The sequence below is a fragment of the Delphinapterus leucas genome, chromosome 2 (assembly GCF_059928025.1).
Source record: "Delphinapterus leucas isolate spDelLeu-1000000601 "Yukka" chromosome 2, BTC_Dleu_Yukka2, whole genome shotgun sequence".
NCBI classification, from domain to species: domain Eukaryota; kingdom Metazoa; phylum Chordata; class Mammalia; order Artiodactyla; family Monodontidae; genus Delphinapterus; species Delphinapterus leucas.
The window spans coordinates 67596049-67617779 of record NC_143130.1 but is presented as its reverse complement, the minus strand read 5'-3'; the positions used below and the strand labels follow the sequence as shown (position 1 = coordinate 67617779).

Below are 21731 nucleotides of genomic sequence, written 5' to 3'. Positions count from 1 at the left end.
TGGACTTTTTCCTTTGCCCATTGGCAGGAGCAACCATGTTGGCCCCAAGGATGGAAGCCACATGTTAAAGATGGCAGAGAGAAACCCTGGACTTATTTAGTGAACCATAATCTGGATCATCATTTGAGAAAAAAAGAAACTCACACCTTGCTTAACCCTCTGTTTTGAGATATCTTTGTTACAGCAGTTTAGCTTGTATCCTAACCAATACGTGAGGATTTACTAATATTGGATGAAATAATGTATGGAAGCAACTAGCTCAGGGCTCAGGACATAGTAGCCACTAAATAAATTGGTGCTAAGTTTTAATTTAAAAAATTTGGTAGTATATATAAGTCCATGCCACCTTCTCACTTTGTCCCAGCTTACCCTAAATGTAAAATAGATAGCTAGTGGGAAGCAGCCACACAGCACAGGGAGATCAGCTCGGTGATTTGTGACCACCTAGAGGGGTGGGATAGGGAGGGTGGGAGGGAGACGCAAGAGGGAAGAGATATGGGGATAAATGTATATGTGTAGCTGATTCACTTTGTTATAAAGCAGAAACAAACACACCATTGTAAAGCAATTATACTCCAATAAAGATGTTAAAAGAAAATCTGGCAACTCAATAACATTTATTGCATGACAAAAGTATACAAATTATGTGGTAAGAATGAAGCAGAATTCAAAAAGGGATAGAATATAGGTCTCTCTTTCTAGGAGCTCACCTTCTAATGGGGGACTTGAATCCTTTATTCCTTCTCCTAAGCCCTTTGCAAGAATAGCACCACCAGCATTACTAGTGGAAGTCCAGCCGTTTTTGCAAGTGGCAAAGACAGTGGGGGCTTCCAGAAGGCTCTCAGCTACTGTCTCCTACTCCCTTAAGTATGAGGTTCCCTCTCTCCAAAAAAGCAACATCCCAAGTTTGGGTCCCACCATTTAAAAATAACACCTTGCTGTTCTAACATTAATTTCTTTGTGGCATATTATCAAATTGTTTTGGCACATATTTCAGAAAGACAGTGTTTAAGCTTTGCCTGCCATTTATGCCTTGTAGAAGACTAGTTTATCAAACTGATGGGGAGTGCAACACATTAAAAATAGATGGATTTTACTTGGGGGGAGGGAAGTGAGAGGAGGGCTAGTTCTAGGAGAGTGTTCAGAAATTTCAGGGGTAAAGGTGATTGGCAGAAGTGCCAAGAAGCATAAGTAGAGGCACTCATTGAGGGAAAGCCTGAAGAACTTGCACAAAGCTGGATCACACAGAGCAAGAGAGCCAGTTGCAGTCTCTGGTCAGAGAGGTGAGAGCACCCCTGGTCCTCCAATTCTTAGGAAGACATACAGCAGCCAAAGCTTCAACCTGGTTGGGGTGGGAGTTCTATTAGGTCTGAGATTCTGTACACTAGTCTCACCTAGGGAGCTCTTAAAAAGTCTGATGTCCAGGCTGCACCCCCCTCAATTAAGTTCTGGGGGTGAGACCCAGGCATCAAAATCTTCCAAAGCTCCCAGTGATTCCGATATGTGGCAAAGGATAAGAACCTCTGCGTTAGATCTTTCAGGTTCATGTTCCCCAGACCCCCTCTGGAGACTGGCTACTGGCCTGCCTGATCTCCAGGTGCAGGTAAAGAGCCCAATTCAATCCCAGAAGTTTCCTAGAGTTTACTGAAAGACTAGGCGACACGAAGGCGAATTTCTCCAGTGATTTCTCCGCAAAAGCAGACTTCTAACCAGGTTGCTGCAAACGGTTGTGCAGGTTGTACATAGTACAAGGATGCTTGGTAAAAGGGAGGAAGGGACTGAAACAACAGCCTAAACTCTGCTCACCCAGCTGTCACCCTGGCCTTGAACTTGATGCAACCTGAAGGAGAAGAGGTGCCTATTTCTAATTCTCACGAAGGAGCTAAAGGGCTAATAGTGTCTCTGTTTCAGGCCTGCTTGAGGTAGAGACGAAGGGAGATTTAAGAACCATCTGCATTGGAATTACCTGGGATCTTACTAAAACACAGGTTCCTGGACCCTCATTCCAGATCTAATGAATTAGATCTCTGGGAAGGGGCTTAGAAATCTGTGTTTTAACAATATTCCAAGTGGTCTCCATCAAGCTGAAGTTGGTGACCACTGGCCTAGTGTATGGGATGGTCTTTCAATAAAAATAAATTGAGCACCTCCTACATGCCAAGGATACAAGTGCAAATAAGATCCTGTCCCCTCCTCAAGCATCCTGATCCAGTGGGAGACACAAAGTGTGGGTCCCGGGAGGAGCCCAAGCTATGAGCTCTGCTGGGGTTCAGATAGGTCTGGCACATTCAGAGAACCAGTGAGCAGACCCAGAAATCTCTATGAGAGGAAGCTCCTCCCAGGAGAAGAGTCATCCCAGGGACATAGGAGCCAGGCACCACAAGCCTGACCCACTAACAAAGCCTCCACTGTCCAAAAGGAGTGATTTGGAGGACCGCTTAGTGTCTGATGTATGTTTGCTCATGGTCCAAGGCCCTGTTACCCTGTTTCCGCCCTGTGTTTATATATCTGAGTTCCATGGAAAGCTGGGAACCTGTGCATTAAAACTGAAAGAGCTGTTTTTCTATAACCAATATAAACCATTTGGGCAGAAGGAAAATGACTTTGGGACCCTACTGACTGAACATATGCATAAAGGGGGAGGCGTTCTTTGCCACTGCGCAGAACAACATCTCACAGCTTTGGCACCTCCTGTGCCCATCCTCAGCTGCAGGACGGAGACTGTGGTGCCTGGTGTACACAGCTGGGCCCAGGGGAGAGGGCACTGTCTAGCTGAGAAGTGCTGGGGCAGCAGAGAAGGGATGACCTACAGACACCAGGTGATGACTAGCTAGACTTGTCTGTGAACACATGTGAGACCTCTCCCCCTAGAGAGTTCCCACAGATACTTGGGGAGTCTTTGGGGGGGTGGGTGTGAGGATCATGTATTAATGGCATTAGTGGGCAAGAAGGGACAGGTGGCAGGAGGTTCAGAAGACTGGCCTTTCCTTCATCATCATCCCCTTTGCAGAAGGAACTTAGTGCCCAGTCAGAGTGACTTCTAATCTGTAGCCCAAACCAAGCACTCACTCCAAGGAGCCCTGAGGCATGGGCACTGGCATGGGGCAGGGGTGTTGAGAGAGAAGGAAGGACCCTGGGGTTCTGGAGGTGGGGAAGGTGCGTGTCATTTCCTTTGCCCAGTTTGGAAGGTCTAGCACATCCTGGCCCCTGCCCACTTTCCCACCCTTATCTCATGTCACCCTGGCCCTAGGTCTCTGCTCCAACCATGTGGAACTTCTCTCAGTTGATTCCAAGGCACCAACACACTCTTTAGCTTCTGGTGCTTGAAGTACTAATTCTCCCCCCTTTTACAGGCCAACTCCTACTAATCTGTCAGCCAAAATGTCACTCACTCAGGTGGACCTTTCTGGAGTCACCAGTTTAGTGTCTAGGGCATTCAATGCAGCCCATAGACTCAGATGTGGAGAAAATGTAGCTCTTTGCGGTGATGGAAATTGAATCTCAGTTTTAGTTTGCACTCTTCCCATAGAAGACTTTTTGATTAAAATTCCACACTGTCATCTGGTCACCAGTCATCTGTTTTCCCAGGAATCTATCTACCAAAATGTCTATATCATCAGTCAGGGGCTCTCTTGGCTGCCTCAATGCCAAGCTTGCTGCTTCAAGGCCAAGACTGGAACATGGGGAACTTTGCTGGGTTTGCCATGATACTGTGGGCCTAGAATCAACACCACTGACACACAACCATTTTCCTCTTGCTTCCATTCTAGAGGAATCATTTTCTGGTTCCCGGAGAGGTTACTCCCATCTCAAACCTTATTCTGCTCAATGGTTGCTAAATTCTTTCCCAAAACTTTTTATTATTTTCATAGATACAGAAAGGTTGAAAGAATAATTAAATGATCATCCTTATAAATTCTACTGGATTAAAAGATTGTTAATATTTTGCCATCATTGCTTCCTCATCTATAAGTACTCCAGGCTGTGTCTTCTAAAAATAAAGGCATACGCCTACATAACCACAACACCATGGTCACACCTAACAAAATTATCAGTATTTCCACAAAAGTCATCTAAAATCTAGTTCATATTCAATTCCCCCCAAATGTTCCATTCCAATAATTTTTTATGCTTAAAAACAAAAACCAGGGCTTCCCTGGTGGTGCAGTGGTTGAGAGTCCGCCTGCCGATGCAGGGGACACGGGTTTGTGCCCCGGTCCGGGAAGATCCCACATGCCGCAGAGCGGCTAGGCCCGTGAGCCACGGCCGCTGAGCCTGTGCGTCCGGAGCCTGTGCTCCGTAACGGGAGAGGCCACAACAGTGAGAGGCCCTCATACTGCAAAAAAAAAAACACACACACACACACAAAAAAACCCAAAAACCAGCATCCAATTGAGTCACACATTGCATTTTCTCTTTATACCCTTCTAGAATATAGTTTTAATCTAGAATACTTTCTCTGCCTTTCTATGTTGTTGCTGTTGTTGCTTCATGAAGTGAAGTTGACTTTTTTGAAGGATTCACGTCAGTTAACCCGAAAGACTAAGGCTTTTGTAAACAAAAGTCAAAGAACTCCGCTCCAAACTTTCCCTAAGGCAAGAAGTGAAACCAACCGTCCTGGTTTGCTCAGGATTGAGGGTTTTCTCTGACCATGGAATCTTGTGCCAAACGAAGAAAGTCCTGGACCAACCAGGATGAGCTGATCACCCTAGAGGCAAGGAGGCACAGAATTGCATATATGTTTTAATGGTTGCAAGGTGCAGGATAAAACCCTAAAAATAATAATAACCCAATGTTATGCAGCCACACTTGATTGATAAAGGGTTTCATCAGCACCCTATGGTTATACTTTTACAACACTCATCATTTTTTGACTCTGTGTCATGTCTAATTTTTCAGTAGATAGTAAACTCCATGAAGGCAGGGACATGTATGTCTTTCTCATTACTCTAATCTCATTGTATCCCCATAGTCCTGATACATAACAAGTGTTTATTAACTATTTGTTGAATGAAGAAATAATTTAATGTCAAGGTACTTCGCAATTGAATATATAAAGTAGAATTTAGCATATATTTTATGAATGCCCAGCGAAGACAACTTGAAACAGTAAGACTGCAGCCCTGGTTGGTAATCTCCGTACCCCTAATCACCTAATAGTGTCAGGTTATGTTGCCTGGTGGAGATCTTAACGAGCATCCTGTGCAATTCCGGGTAAGACTCTGCAAGTTTACATAATCTTCAACATCAGATTCAGACCTTAGCTTCTAAGTCCTCAGAGGCTTCATGCAGTGAGGGTACAGATAAAAGTAGGGGGTATCTGGGAATCTGGAGATACTTAACCCAATGATAAGCAGCACTGGCCCAAGTACTAGGGTCCTAAGGAAAAATCAATTACACTGCAAGGCAGTTAGGTTAAATCAAGTAGAAATTAAAATAATAGTTCTACTCAGTCTGTGTCCCTTTCTCCAGAGTTGAACCGCTCAGGACCATTAAATGATTGGTCTCTGAGAGACCAAGAAGGAGGGGTTAGGGTTGGGAGGGCAGTTGAAATATGGTATAATTCTGGACCTGAACTTCTGGTGGACTTAAGGTCACGTCTGGCCTTTGGGAGTCTTCTGGCCTGGAGATTTGGTGACAGACTTGAAGTAGCAGTGGATCAGTTGGAGGCTGATCTGAAGTAGAATCTTGAAGGCCCAACGCCCTTGGACTGGCAAGTCCAAATGGAAGACACCACAGCTCAATGCATGCTCTCTCACTCCTTTCTCCCTCTCCAGAGGAAGGTCTGGTTGGGACCCAGGCTAACTCATAAAGGGATGACTTAGTGGCAAGAATCCTTAGTTTAGATGCTCACCAGAGAAAGAGGTGTGAGGGATGCTATGAAGTATCAACTAAAGACTGATAGACAAGAGTACTTAGAAAAGAGCTTCCTAACCGTGAAGGAATTTTGAAGTGCGTGATGAGATTTGTATTTTTAAGCACCAGCAGAGTACTTTTCATGTGTCCCTCACACTAAAGTGGGGGACAGAAGTACTGAGAAGACACCAAAGTACAGTGAAGGAGATAAAGAGAATGGCCATTTAAGGAGCAAATACTGTGTCCTGTGCACATGACCTCGCTTACTCCTGGTAGCAATCCCAAGGAGGTGCTTCTCAGGGAAACAGGTTTAGCAACATTGACTTTCTAAAGGTTACATGGCTGCGATGTGGCAGATGTAAAGAGTTATACCTGTACTGCCTGACTTCAAATCTACACCTTCCCCACTGTACTACCCTGCGTTCTCCTGGAGATGCAATGGGACTAAGGCCTAAACAGTCTTAGAAATGGGGGAATTATTAAATCTGGGTGAAGAACACTCCCTACTGGGTATGCATCCAAACACGTGTAATAATGAGTTATTACACTGCTATAGCTTACATTTCAAGGTGAACATTTTTCTATATCGTTTAGCCCAAATGTGACACTGGAGGGAAGTTTTAAGCTAACTTACCCCAGATGCCATATTCTATTTGAAGGGCACTGGAAAGACTTTTTTACCCCCCAACTTTCTCTACCACTCTTACCACACTGCCTGAAATCTTGGCATGCATTGTTTTTTTGTTTTTTTTTGTTTTTTTTTTCCTGCGGTACCGGGCCTCTCACTGCTGTGGCCTCTCCCGTTGCGGAGCACAGGCTCCGGACACGCAGGCCCAGCGGCCATGGCCCACGGGCCCAGCTGCTCCGCGGCATGTGGGATCCTCCCGGACCGGGGCACGAACCCGTGTACCCTGCATCGGCAGCCGGACTCTCAACGCCTGCGCCACCAGGGAAGCCCCTGGCATGCATTGTTTTGAGATGAATACTGGAGTCATGGTGCTCAAAGACATTCTAAATGAACTAGTCTGATCCATAGGTCATAGTGCAAGGTGCTCTGTATTCCTCCTCTCTGTCACCTCTATTCTGATATGTTCCAGATGCTCCAGCAGCTCCATTTCTCAGTATTAGCTGTGAACTTGAGAGCACTGTGTTCTCTCTTCTCTTTGGTGTGATTGTCCTTCGCCCTTGGGGGAGGGGGAAGGGTGCTAATAGCCTGGAGGGTGGCCAGATTATTCCATTTTGCAATCTCCAGCCACAGCTGCTAAAGAAAACTTATATTGTGTTTTCATTCAGTGGGGAAAACATGTTTTGTTTTGCACTCTTGCGTAACCATGAAACATCGGGGGTAACTTAGCTAAAAACTTCCCTCCAGGGTCATGTTTGGGCTAAATGATATGGAAAAATGTTCATCTTGGACTGTAAACTATAACAGTGTAATAAGGTGACTGGACCTGAATAGACACTTGACCCAAGGTGAACCTATCAGAGGCTCCAACACAAAACTGGACTACCAAACCCAGAAACTGTGGTTAGGTAGCTGAGGGATATATATCTATGTTAACTTAGGACTGGTGACCATCTCAGGTTGTGTGCAGGTAGAAGAGGCTGGTGCAGATCTGTAGCTCTATTGGTTATTACCATCTACAAGTTCGGAAGCTAAGCAGCACATGCACGCACACACAAATCCTCTTTAAAAAGCATGGGTGGGGAAAAGTTGTAAATATTAAACTGTAACACTTTCGTCCCTGTTACATTTCCAACAATCTCCCTTTTTTGCCTTGAGCTAATCAGACAGGGTCTTAAATTAACGGATGACTTTTGTTTATTCTTGCGTATTTGTTTTTCTTAATCTCCCACACTCAATGTATTGTTGCTTTTATTAACAGGAAACTAATATTAAAAGTAAAACACTGAGCTGCAGCTGGAAAAAAATTATTTACTGGAATGTTTCCTAGTTTAGTACTCGCCCTCACCCCCAAACCTTCCTATTTTTGACATGCTGAGCTTCAGAAACTGAGAGGTTTTCTTTGGTTTCTTTCACTTTGGTTCAAAATCCAGGGGACAGTTGAAGTTTGGAATGTGTCCATGCAAAATTCTTGTCCTATGCAGAGCGAAGCCCTGTCATTTCCCCCAGGATTCCAACAGCAAAGAGTGACGCTGAATCAAAGATGCAGAGCATGGTTTCTCCCATTGATTTATAGACTCAAAGAATGGAAGGGGTGAGTCATCAGCAAATTGAATTGGGAGGCATTGTTGCAGAGCAGCCCCCACTTTGTCATAAAAATCCTGCTTCAATATTACCCTAGCTCCACTGTGGTTTTTCATTTTTAGAAATATGAGTGAATGCCATATAGTTAGTTACCGCTTTTTCATGACACATCAGATTCATGTGAAGTTGCATCAACCCCAAAGGGTAAAACAGTTCAGGACAGAACTATTTGGAATAAGCCTATTAGGTAATTCTTATCCCTCTCAAGGTCATCATATCCTCTTCCCCACTGGAAATCAAATTCTAACTAAAACATGATTGGAATTGGTTTTAAGAATTTTTAGATATGCCATAAAGTCTTTAAGGGGAGGACTACTTCTGTCATGTTTGATTTTATCTTCAGTTTGTTGTAATGAGTGAAAAAACATTCATATAGTGCTAGGAGATGAACCTAGGGGATGAGTACTCAGAAGTAACTCCCTGAGTGGTCCGGTTTGGGGATCTAGAAATGTGATTTAGAAGCCTGGGAAGATGCTGGGGATCAAGTTGTGATACAATTTAGGGTTTCCCAAAGTGTGTGTATTCTACAAGGATGAGAAAATTTTCAAGAAGGAGAAAATTATTGCCACTTTAATAAAAGAGGAAATTTAGACAAGAGGAGTTCCATAAGCAGAATCCAAGAAAGATGTTGTGTCCATGAGGAGAGTAATTCTGATCTGAAACCATGGAATGGATCTATGCCTAGAGAGAAAGGGGACCTTATTTCCCAAGAGATTCCAAGGCCTGCGAGAGAAACAACTCTTAACGATGGATTGCCAAGCAGAGGTAACCTAAGTCTAAACCTGCAGTTGACCCAATTTTAATACCAATTGTACTTCGCTATTCCCTCACTGAGGTTAAACATCACGTACAGTCAAAAAAGCTAACTAAACCTATGATGATAGAAGAATAGAAGGATGAGGGTTAAGATGAGGAGGAAGAAGAAAATACTGATAGCCTTTTCCTTAGGGAACATTTACCAGGATATATACATCAGGTGGTATTTGTTGTCTAACATGCTACCCCACAATGTAATGACTTAAAAACACAACTGATAATTTAGCTCACAATTCCATGGGTTGGCTGGGAAGTTCTTCTGTTTGGACAGTCTTGACTGATTCTACTGGACTTACTCAAGCTTCTCCAGTCAGCTGGCATGTTGGCAGTGGCTGAATGATCTAGGGTGGCCTCACTCAGGTGTTTGGCATTTACAAGGCTCTTGGTAAGGGTCTGGTTTCTATCGCACATGGCCTCTCACCCTTTAGCAGGCTAGCCTGGGCTCATTCACACAGTAATGTTAAGGTTCCAAGCACAGCAAGAGGACACGCCCAATACTCAAGGGCTTTCAAAGCCTCAGCTTGCAACACTTTTGCTAATGTCCCACTGGTGAAAGTGAGGCATACCGTCAAGCCAGATTCAAGGAGTGGACAAATACATTTTACCTCTTGATGAGAGTAGAAGACTTTATGGTCACTTAAAAAATCTACAACTAGAGAGTTGGGTTGGTAAAGAAATAAACCAATCAGCCCTTAGAACTTACAGAGAAAGTGTTGGGATATCAAGGAAAGAGTTATTGGGTATAGAAAATTTTCCATTTCCTGGGTGGTGTTAGCAAAACAGTACCTGAATGTCATTTAGTCCAGCTAGGGAACACTCTGTTTAGGGATTACCCTGGGTTATGTCATCACAGAGCCCAACATAACTTTTGCGGCTCTGAAAAGAACTACAAAACACCATCTTAGAACAGTCCTGGAGGTGTCCTAGATGTCTGTGATCTGTTCTGAAACTAACGAGGCAGGGACAACCTCCTTGGAATATCTGAAGACCCATCCCTACTCATACAGGTGCGAAAGAGGACCTACTATTTCTTTTCAAGGGCAGGGATTAAGATCTAGGAGGTGCAAAGGGTAGATGGGTGAGTAGTAGTGATAGGGTAGGTTAGTCGTTTGAATGGAATCAGGAAAAGAAAGGATATGAATGGCAAGCCTGCTCCCAGAGGGAAGCAATCAAAAATTTTTTTTTCAAAATTAATAATAAGTTGGAGTCTATGACCTAGAGGAAAGGTGAGGGAACATTTAAAGGACAGGTGCAAGAAATCTGATAGTCTCTTGAAGCAGCTGAATTTTTTTTAAGATGATGAGTTAGGTAAGATTCTAATCTCGGCTCTACCACTAACTAGTTAGTTATATGACCGTGGACAAATCACCTTATTTGGTTTTCTCATTGACAAAATGAGCAATTTTGGCTGGATAATTTTTCCAAAGTTCTTTCCAGCTCTAACATCTTCATGGAAGCTAGACAAAGAAGGATTGACATATATGTCAAGGGAATGAGGCTGTGTCGGGGCAATCCGCTTCAGAGAGCATTGGAACAGGTATTGAGGAAGATCTGAGACCTCTAGAGTTTTAAAAACAGGATAGATCCCTATCATTCATTCAACAAATATTAACTGAGGATCTACTATATGCCAGACAGAGCAGTCAGTGAATGACAGTAAGCACCCCTGTGGAGCTTACAGAATCACTTGGGCTTGATCAAATTATTTAAGAGAAAAAGTAGGATTTGTAAACACATCCAGCTTCATTATTCAATCATTTCTGATGAAGAATGGGATGGGGTTTGCCAGAAAATGGGGAGACTGGATTGCTGAGGGAATTGCAGGCAGGGATTACATCAGATAACTACTCTGATCTTTAATTTCTTCATCTGCAAAATAGAAAGGGCAGACTGGATCATCCCTAAGGTCTCATTCAGCTCCAAAATTCTGATTTGGCTGCCCAGCCATTCTTAGGTGCTTTAGCTCAGCAACCCCACCTAGTGTCACTGTGTGGAGTTAGTAGAAAACTCCAATAGCCCTATTGACTGATGAGAGGCCACTAAAGAGACTGGACATAACTGAAGATGGGCTTGAGAATCAAGATGTAAGAGTAAAGGATTGATGGTGATTACAAGTCATTGCCTATGACTGGGGCAGGGAGGACACTACCCGCAAAGGGGCAGAAGGAAGTGTTTGTGGGCTATGCAAGCATTATATATCCTGATGTGATGAAAGTTACATTGGTACACACAGCTGTAGTTGTGTAAATCATACCTTTGTAAAGTTGACGAAAGAAAAAGGCAATATGGCTAATTACCAAATGACTAACACAAGCAATAAATTCTGAAGTTTTTTAAGGTAGGCTTCCCAGAATAGGCACAATAGGAACAGCCCTTGAGGAGAAATAGGATATAGATATGCTATATTTTTTGCATCCAGGCTGCTGCCATCTCCCTAGAATTTTTTATCCTACTTTCTCAATGTCACTGCTTCATTATTCTTGGCATAGAAAGGGAAGAGGCAAGCGTCAAACGCCAGAGTTGGGTTTTTTGTTTGTTTGTTTTTGTTTTGCCAATTATCTGAAGAGCTAATTCCTGAATACTCAGAAGTTGTTAATTCGATTAATAGATAATGCAGGCTTGTAAAATTTTCTTGGTCTCTCCTGCTTCTTATTTTGGAGCAATACTGCCAGGTAAGTAAAGAAGACATTGTGCCACAAGAGGGTTACAAGTTCTCCTTGAGGGATTCTACATCATGGCTTCAACTATCACTTTTATGTAAATGCCTCCCCAGGTTACATCTCCCTGCCTGACCACTCTAATTGCCTAAGAAACGCATCTGCTTTCCCGTTCCATTATCCTCTCAAACTCAACATTCAGTATTCATTTAGCAAATACGAGCATACCAAACACCTATGCAAACCCCTTAGACCTTTAGAACAGTGCTTGGCACATGGGAATACTAACGAAAGACAATCCTCACTTTCAAGTTTTATAGAGTCTAGTGGAGGGGGGAGAGCGGTAAACAGGGAGCAACGACTGATTTTCTTTTCTTTCTAGTTTTTTCTCTCTTCCAGAATTTCACACAAATGGAAACACTGAGTATGTACTCTTTTTTTGCGTCTGGGTTTTTTTCTCTCAGAATGTTTTCAAAATTCATCCATGGTGTTACATATATGTTTGTTCTCTTTTACTGCTGAGAGAATTTCATTGTTTGGATATACTACAATTTGTTTATCCATTTATTTGTTGGTGAACATTTGGGTTGTTTTCAGGCTTTGACTCTTAAGAACATTTGTGTAAAAGTCTTTGGGTATGCATATATTTTAATTTCTCTTGGATATATACCTAGGAATGGAATTGCGTGGTTGAATGATTTGGGTGTCACCTCTATGAAAGTTGGCCAAACTGTTTTCCAAGGTGGTTGTGACATTTTATGTTCCCATCAGCCATGCATGAGAGTTCCAGTTGCTCTTTCTCTCTCCAACACTTGGTTATTATTCTAAATCCTTTGCACTTCCCTATCGCAAGTGGTATGGATTTTTTTTTTTTTTTTTTTTTTTTTTCTGCACCGCATGGCTTGAAGGATCTTAGTTCCTGACCAGGAATTGAACCCGGGCCCCCTGCAGTGGAAACGTAGTCCTAACCACTGGACTGCCAGGGAAGTCCCATGTAAGTAGTATGGATTTTTAAAACTTCACTTTCCAATTATTTACTACCAGTATATAGAAATACAGTTGATTTTTGTACTTCGACTTTATTAACTCAGTTATTGGTTCTAGTAGCTTTCCTGTAGATCCCACAGGCATTTCTATGTATATGATCATGTTATCTGTAGAAAAAAAAGATTTGTATCTTCCTTTTAAACTGTGCGTTTTCTTTTTCTTTTTGCCTTTATCGCACTAATTAGGATCTTTAGCACAATGTTGAATAGGAATACTGAAGAATGGATACCCTTGCCCTTTTCCTGATTTTATGGATAAAGCTTTCAGCCCTTGAACATTACCTATGATGTTATAGGTATATACTTCACGGCTGCCATTCATCAGATTGAGAAAATAAATTCTCTCCTATTCTTAGTTTACTAAGAGTTTTTTTTTTAACATGAACGGATATTGATTTTTGTCAAATGTTCTTTCTAAATCTAATGAGATGATCATATGATTTGTACCCTTTATTCTCTCTTAATGTGGTGAATTACACTGATTGATTTTTTTAAGGTAAAGCTAACCTTGCATTGTTGAGCTAAACTATACTTGGACGTGATGTATTATTCTTGTAATATATTGCAGAATAGGTTTGCTAAAAGTTTGTTAAAGATGTTTGCATCTATGTTCAACAAGGGATGTTGGTTTGTAATTTCTTTTCTTATAATGTTTTTGGCCAGTTTTGGTAATAGAGTGATCCTGAATTCATAACATGAAATGAAAAGTGTTCCCTAGTCCATTCATCTTGAGAGAGCTGTGTAACATTGGCATATTTTCTTGTGTTTGATAGAATTTCTAAGTGAAGTCATCTGGGCCTATAATTTTCTTTGCGAAAGAATTATAATTCAATTTCTTTAATAGCTATAGAGCTATTCAGATTTTCTGTTTCTTCTTGTGTCCGTTTTGATAGCTTGTCTCTTTTCAGTTCTAGAACTTCCATCTGATTCTTTTTTTATAGCTTCTTTTTCCCTGCTGAGATTCCCCAACTCTTCATTCAGTACTGCTATATTTTCCTCCTTGAACATATTTATAATAGCTCCTTTAAAGTTTTTGCCTGGTAATCACAACTTCTGGTTATCATGGGGTTGGTTTCTTTTGATTCCTTTTTGTCTTTATTATGAGTCACACTTTCCAGTTTCTCCACATGACAACTAATTTTTAATTTTGCACTGGATATTTTGGACGATAAATTGTTATCTTCTTCCAAAGCATGATGGATTTTGTTTTAATGGCCAGTTAACTTGGCTGGACCCAAACTCCTGTTGCCACTGTGATGGATAGCAGCTAAGCTAAGGCTTCCAACTGCTGCTTTCTGCTGGGCCCCTTGAGGCCTCTCCACAAAACATATGTGTGTTTCAGTGATTAGTCAAGGATTTGGGTGGAGTTTGAAGCAGATTTTGATCCCCCTCCCCGGTGGTTTCTCCTTTTCCATCACTTGCCCCATCACTTTTCATTCTGATAGCCCTTAATTTTCACCTTTGACTCCTCGAGCTAGTAAGACTGCAGCTTTCTGCTTGAGTTCTACTGCCCGTCACAGCACGGAATGGGGAGTGTACTCAGGTGGAAAGGCGCATAGAGGACATCTCACCTACTGCAGTTCAACTCTTTCAAGGTTGACTTCATGGTCCTACCTTCTTTTGATGCTCCCCAGTCTCTCCAAAGTTGTCTGGTATATTTTTCCCCAGAATGTATACGTGTAATCCATGGGAGGATTAATCTGAGACAAGCTTCTTTGCTACTAACAGAGTAGGAACTGCTCTACTTGTTTTCATGAAGAAATTTGGGGAGATTAAAAAAAAAAACGACACCATTCACCACTATCATCTTTCCAGAATTCCCATAGAGGAATACTTTTGACTGACCAAACTTTATATTCACACGCTCTTGACATATCTCTCTTCTCTCACGTTAAGTCTAATGGTTTTATGTGTGTATCCAATTAAGCTTTTTAAGAATAAGAAATAAATACTGGCAGATTAGCCAGCCAAGTAATACATTTAAAAAGGAATTTAAGACCAGAATAAGATAAAAAATGTTTGACTGTGACCTCAACTGTCTTACATGGTATGGTCCTACACATCACTCCAATCTCATCTCTTATCATTCTCTGCCTAGTTCATTATCTCCAGCTACACCTAGCCTTCTTGCTGTTCCTCAAATACCGGAGCACATGCTGTCCCTATCATCTGGAACGCTCTTCCCTGAGATCATTACATGGTTGCTCTTTCTGATCATTCAGGTCTCTGATCACATATCACATATTCAGAGAGGCCTTTTTATTTATTTATTTATTTTGCGGTACGCGGGCCTCTCACTGTCGTGGCCTCTCCCGTTGCGGAGCACAGGCTCCGGACACGCAGGCTCAGCGGCCATGGCTCACGGGCCCAGCCGCTCCGCGACATGTGGGATCTTCCCGGATCGGGGCACGAACCCACGTCCCCTGCATTGGCAGGTGGACTCCCAACCACTGTGCCACCAGGGAAGCCCCAGAGAGGCCTTTTCTGATTACCCTCCCTAAAAGAGCACACGCTCTCCCCCCACTCCAATTATGCTCTAACGTCTTACTCTGCTTATTTTGTTCAAAGGACTAATCACTATCTGAGATTATTCATTCATTTCCTTATTTTTTGTCTGGCTCCCCACTAAAAGGTAAGCACCAAGAGGGCAGAATCTTTGTCTGTCTTGTTCACCAATGTATCCTTAGTGCCTAGGACAGTTGTCTCGCACAGAGTATGTTTAATAAGTATCTATTAAATAAATAAATGAAGAATAACATGGGAGACCCCCCCACCACTAAACTCATCTGGTAACAAAAGAAATTCAGAAAAACAAAAATATGTATGCAAAAAGTAAACAGTAATGTATAAACTATAAGTTCCCTATATTCAATTTAAAATAAAGCCACAGCTTTGGCACAGCAAAGGAAACTATCAACAAAACTAAAAAGCTGCCTACTTAATGGGAGAAGAGATTGGCAAATGATATATCTAATATGGGGTTAATATCTAAAATATAAAAATAACTCATATAACTCAGCAACATCAAAAAACAAACAACCTGATTGAAAAATGGGCCAAGGATCTGAACATTTTCCCAAAGACATACAGATGGCCAATAGGCACATGAAAAGATGCTCAACATCACTAATCAACAGGGAAATGCAAATCAAAACTACAATGAGATATCACCTCACACCTGTCATCATGGCTATTACCAAAAAGACAACAAATAACAAATATTGGTGAGGATGTGGAGAAAAGGGAACCTTCATGCACTGTTGATGGGAATGTAAATTGGTGCAGCCACTGTGGAGAACAATATGGAGATTCCTCAAAAAATTAAAAATAGAACTACCATATGATCCAGCAATTCTACTCTTGGCTATTTATCTGAAGAAAACAAAAACACTAATTAAAAAAGATATATGCATGCCTATATTCATTGCAGCATTATCCATTAATAGGTGAATGAAGAAAATGTGGTACACACACACACACACACACACACACACACACACAATGGATATGCTTGGCCATAAAAAAGAATGAAATCTTGCCATTTTCAGCAACATGGATAGACCTAGGGGGTACTATGCTAAGTGCAATAAACTAAATAGAGAAAGACAAATACTGTATGACTTCACTTATATGTGGAATCTAAAGATAAAACAAATGAACAAACATAACAAAACAGAAACAGAATTATAGATACAGAGAACAAACAGGTGGTTGCCGGAGGGGAGAATGTGGCGGGGGAAGGAGAGAACTGGGTGAGGGAGATTAAGAGGAACAAACTCCCAGTTGCAAAATAAGTCAAGGGTATGAAATGTATGGTGTGGGGAATACAGTCAATAATTACGTAATATCTTTGTTTGGTGACAGATGGTAACTAGACGTATCCTGGTGATCATTTTGAAATATAGCGAAGTATGGAATCACTATGTTGAGTAACAGGAACTAACATAATGTTGGAGGTCAATTATACTTCAAAAACAAACAAAAAACACAGAAGAAGAGACCAGATTTGTGGTTATTGGAGGAGCCTGGCTAGGGGAGGGGGAATTGGATGCAGGTGGTCAAAAGGTACAAACTTTCACTTACCAGATAAATAAGTACTAGGGATACAGTGTACAACATGATAAATATAATTAGCACTGCTGTATGTTATACATGAAAGTTGTTAAGAGAGTAAATCCTAAGAGTTCTCATCACAAGGAAAAAATTTTTTTCTATTTCTTTAATTTTATATCTATATGAGCTGATGGATAGTCACTAAACTTACTGTGGTAAACATTTCATGATATATATATGTCAAACATTATGCTTTACACCTTAAACTTATACAGTGCTATATGCCAATTATATCTCAATAAAACTGGAAAAAAAGCATTGACATGTTAAAAAAAAAAAAAATAAAATAAAGCCAGTATTTCATTTTACTTTAGGGCAGTGAAACATTACACAATTCATTATAAAATCATCTGAATCAACCAACCAAATCTAAATTTTCAATTGATAGGAAAAATAAAATTAACTTATTAGTAAAAAAGGAACACAAAGTGCTGTTATGGCTGTCAAAGTTGTTTAACATATAGAAATGAAGTAAACCCATGGCAGTGAAATTTGGGGATGAATGGGCATATAACATTCATTATGATTTGGATTAAGGAGATACACTGTTTCAGAGCTCAAGGGAAAACAGTTACCCCCCACGCCCCCCCCCGATAACATTTAGTTCCAGAAGATTTATATGCTTAATTTTAAAACACAACATTCTCTTAAAACATCAAATATTTATCTTAAATTCAAGCCAAACCAGCAATAATAATAATAATGCTATGTGTTTACGTAATCATTGTTCAGGCTTACAACTTCGATTAATACTTTATTTTATTGTTTTTTTAATTAAAATTATACTGTTCAAATTAAGTCAGACATGAAATTAGCTTGGAAGAAAATCACTTTGGTGTATTATTTAAACCTTTGAGGATAAAATCCATGTAAGTTCTTCCAATCATGCAGAACTAACAGGACATGTGAGATGTAAAATGGACATTTATTTTTATTATTTTCAATACAAGATCAGAGTTATAATAAGTTTCTCAGAAACTATTGTAATAAATTACTTCATGGTACAAAACTGCCATAGAAATTTTCCTGGTGAATGGCAGATGGGGCAGCTAAGTTTCACATGTTTATTTCCCAAAGTGGTACTGGTAGCGGAAAACCTAATTTCTAAAATGGGGATATGTTAGAAATGTAATACTTCTTTTTGCATGATGTTAATAACTTCTATCTAAATTAATCAAACTAATTAATTTGATGTAATAGGAACTGATGCAAACAGATTTCATTATAAAGGTAATCTAAGGATATGAAATTCTATCTCTATTTAAATTGATTCCCTTTGAAATTTTTCTGTAAATGACATAGCTTCACCAGAAATGCTCACAGGGACTGATTCATAGATGTAATAGTATTACAACTGGACAGACTAAAAAATAATAGAAATAATAGAAAATAATAATCAAGGATAAATGTCCTGGCTCTACCCTCAAATCATTTAGTCGTATCAGACCTAGCTGTGCTCAGTTATGCTCTTCACCTTCAAGTTATTTAGAACAGTGACATTCTAACTCGTGTCAAGTAAGTCCCATATGAGCGTTGCTTCTGAACTAAGCTTAAATAGTCAATGCTTAATCTTGATCTGGCAATGCTGCTACTGTGGTTTTGTTTTATGACTTGATTTGCACCAAAAGTATAAAAAGAAAAAAGAAAAAAAGGTGAAAGTGGGGGGTGGGGAGGTGTGGGCAGGACTACCTTTATTATCTTGACAGACAGGCAAATTTTTCCCTTAGAGCTAAACAAATTCTGCATACTCAACTGTCAAGTTATCTTGAGGTGAAAGATTTACAAGAGCAAAGAGATAATTATGTGAGCAAAGATTTGAAAACCTAGAGCACATCAAATCATTTGATGTTGCGCTAACAGGTCTCTTCTTTTACCTGTACAGCTATGTAAGACAAATCACTCTGTTCACTCTTGATATTCCAGTCCTCATCTGTTTCTGAGTCACTGGAGTAAGTGTCAAAGAGAGAGGACGTTCTAGACCACAATTCATCAGTCTGAGTAGTTGCATTACATAGTCGTGTTCCAAACACTTTCACTTTGGCCTGAATACCTGAAGGAGAATAAACACAATTACCTATGAGTTAGAATTTGCTTTTCATACACAAAAGTCCAATTCAATTGATCAATCAACTGAAAAGTCAAAACTTACCCACACTGTAGTGAGGGGGTCTCTTCAGAGATATTTATGTACTTTTGTGCACTGGGCCTTCCTCACAGTGAGTAGGTACTGAAGTGACATCATTAGATAGATTATCAGCATGGACTTGTGTTTGTATAACTTGATTTTCATGTGCAATCTAAAAACATAAATCAGAGGAGAATTATACTGAAGGTAAGGCCTTCTTTATATGGTTTTATCTCCTAAAAGTTATAAACAGTGAAAGAGTATAGATAATACTTTTCAAGGTCACATATTAGGAAGGCTGGAATTTGAACCCAGGCAAGCTGGCTCCATAGTCCAAGTAGTTAAGAAGTCTGCCATACTGCCCTTTACTATTTCTAAGCCTATTTCTAAGCATTGTGGTCAAGCAGAAATCTATATGCTATTAAGCTATTTGCCGACAACCCATTGAATTTTCCCTAAATCAACAGCTGGAAGAGATACTACTACTAGTATTAAATGATTGTAATCGTATTAAGTATATCATAGCAAAGCAGTAGCATCGTTCTAGAAGACCTAATCATCAGCCCTTTATCCACGACAGAGAAATAACGTAAGATAATACGCTTTAATGTTTTTATGCTTTCCTGAGAGAAGTTACAACGTGAAATGGAAATTTTGATTTATGGGAGAAGTAAGAGGTAGAAAGGAGGGGAATTTGGATATTCAGAAGGTAATGTAAGACTGAGTACCTGGAAATTATGTGGAAGAGGCTAAGAAAAGATATCCGGAAAATGTAAGAGGGTGTGTGGGAAGAAAAAATAAGTGATAGAGAAATGAAAAAAAGTACTTCGTAATTTTACCTAGACCACTGAAAAAAAATTTTAGCAAGCATCCTTGGTTGCTGTAACACAGGCTATGAATGCCCAAGTTAAAGAAACTTTATGAAGAAACTTTTGTGAAGAGTCCCTTTGTAACATGAAGAATTACACCTAATATTTTTGAGGATTTAAATAAAAATTGAAGTCTTTATCTTTGTGTTTATAGTTATGATTAATTTTGACAGCTAATCTACTTCTACTTTTAAGCCAAGCATTATAAAGGTCTAGAATAAGTATATATTTCTTTACAAAACAGATGTGCTCCTGATAAAATGGAGTTTTAGGAATTTATTCAGGCTTTAAAAAATAACTTTTGTTCCTTTTATAACAGTAATACATTGGATCACTGAGGAAAATTTGCACCATACAGAGAAGCAAAAAGAAAAAAAAATTAGCCGTAATCCCATCATTCATAGCTAACAACTTCATATTTTGGTATCAATTTTGTCTTTTTCTATGTATTTTTTAAAATTGGGAACATATGTTTTATAATCTTGTTTTCCTCTTTAATACATCATGTTTCTATGTTATTAAATATTCTACATATAATTTTTATGGCTGCATACAACCTATTGTACAGATATACTGTAATTTATTAAAACAATCCATAATATTAGAAATCTTTGAACAAAAATTTTTGTGTACATACACGATTACTTCTTTATATTAAAAATTTAAGAAACAGAATTCCCAGATATGTATTAATCAACTAGAACATGAAGCAAAAGAAAATTTTTAGAATGAGGCAGAGAAAGACCAAAGGATGAAGGCTATAGAAAAGGTCATAAGAGGTATAGCAGAAAAGATTAAAAAGCATAATATATAATATCAGTTGTAGTCCCAAAGGAAAAGAAAGAAAATGGGACAGAAACAGTATTTGAACAAATAACATCTGAGAATTTACCAAAATGAATACAAGGCATTAAGACATGGTTTTACAAAAGTACTAAATGTATTCACTAAAATAAAAACAAAGGAAACCATATCTTTGCATATTACAGTAAAACTGGAAAACAATGAGAAAAACTTAGGAGCCAGAGGAAAAAAAGATACATTGTCTTCAAAGGGGCAACCATAAGACACAGTAAGGCTTAAACTTTTAAGGAAACACAAAGATTGAAATAAAAGGGTGTAAAAAAGATCTAATATGCTAACACTAACCTACAGAAAACTGGTGCTGCTATATTGGTGCTATATAATAACACAGCTTCAAAATATACAACACAAAAATTGTTAGAAGACTAAATATGTAAAAAACCAAGGTGGAAGATTTTTAACACACCTCTCTCAGTAACTAATAGGCAGGCAAAGATTCCATAGGGATATAAGAAATTTAAACAACATGATTAATAGACATATATGGAGAATTGTATCCAACTGCAGAACATACATTCACCTCAAGTACACATGGAACATTTATAAAAACTAACCTACATTAGGCCTAATACAGTTTCAATAAATTTCAAAATAAATCCATATGCTGGGGCTTCCCTGGTGGTGCAGTGGTTGAGAGTCTGCCTGCCGATGCAGGGGACACAGGTTTGTGACCTGGTCCAGGAGGATCCCACATGCCGCGGAGCGGCTGGACCCGTGAGCCATGGCCGCTGAGCCTGCGTGTCCGGAGCCTGTGCTCCGCAATGGGAGAGGCCACAACAGTGAGAGGCCCGCGTTCCGCCAAAAAAAAAAAAAAAAATCCATATGCTGTATATTCTCTGGCCACAGTGTAACTGACCTAGAAGTCTATAACAAAAATATAACTACAAAATACCTGCATCGTTGGAAATTTTTAAATACACTTCTAAGTAACCCATGATAAAATTACAGTGGAAATTACAAGATATTTTACACTAAATAATAATAAAAATATTCAAAATCTAAAACTTGTGGGATTCAGTTAATGTCACACTTAGAAGGGCATTTATAGTCTTAAATGTACATAATAGTATAGAAAAAATTAATTAGTCTTAATTTACACTGCAATTTTAACACCAT

At 39.8% G+C, this 21731-nt stretch overlaps 1 protein-coding gene across 1 annotated transcript in view; it reads right to left on the bottom strand.

Moving 5' to 3' along the window:
* Window positions 1-596: 596 nt before the first annotated feature.
* THAP10 (THAP domain containing 10) overlaps window positions 597-21731 on the bottom strand; it is a gene marked incomplete at its 5' end in the record, with an annotated part of 34621 nt that continues 13486 nt past the window's right edge. The window contains 2 exons of the mRNA XM_022580188.3: window positions 597-18807; window positions 18907-19054. The remainder of the gene's footprint in view (window positions 18808-18906; window positions 19055-21731) is intronic.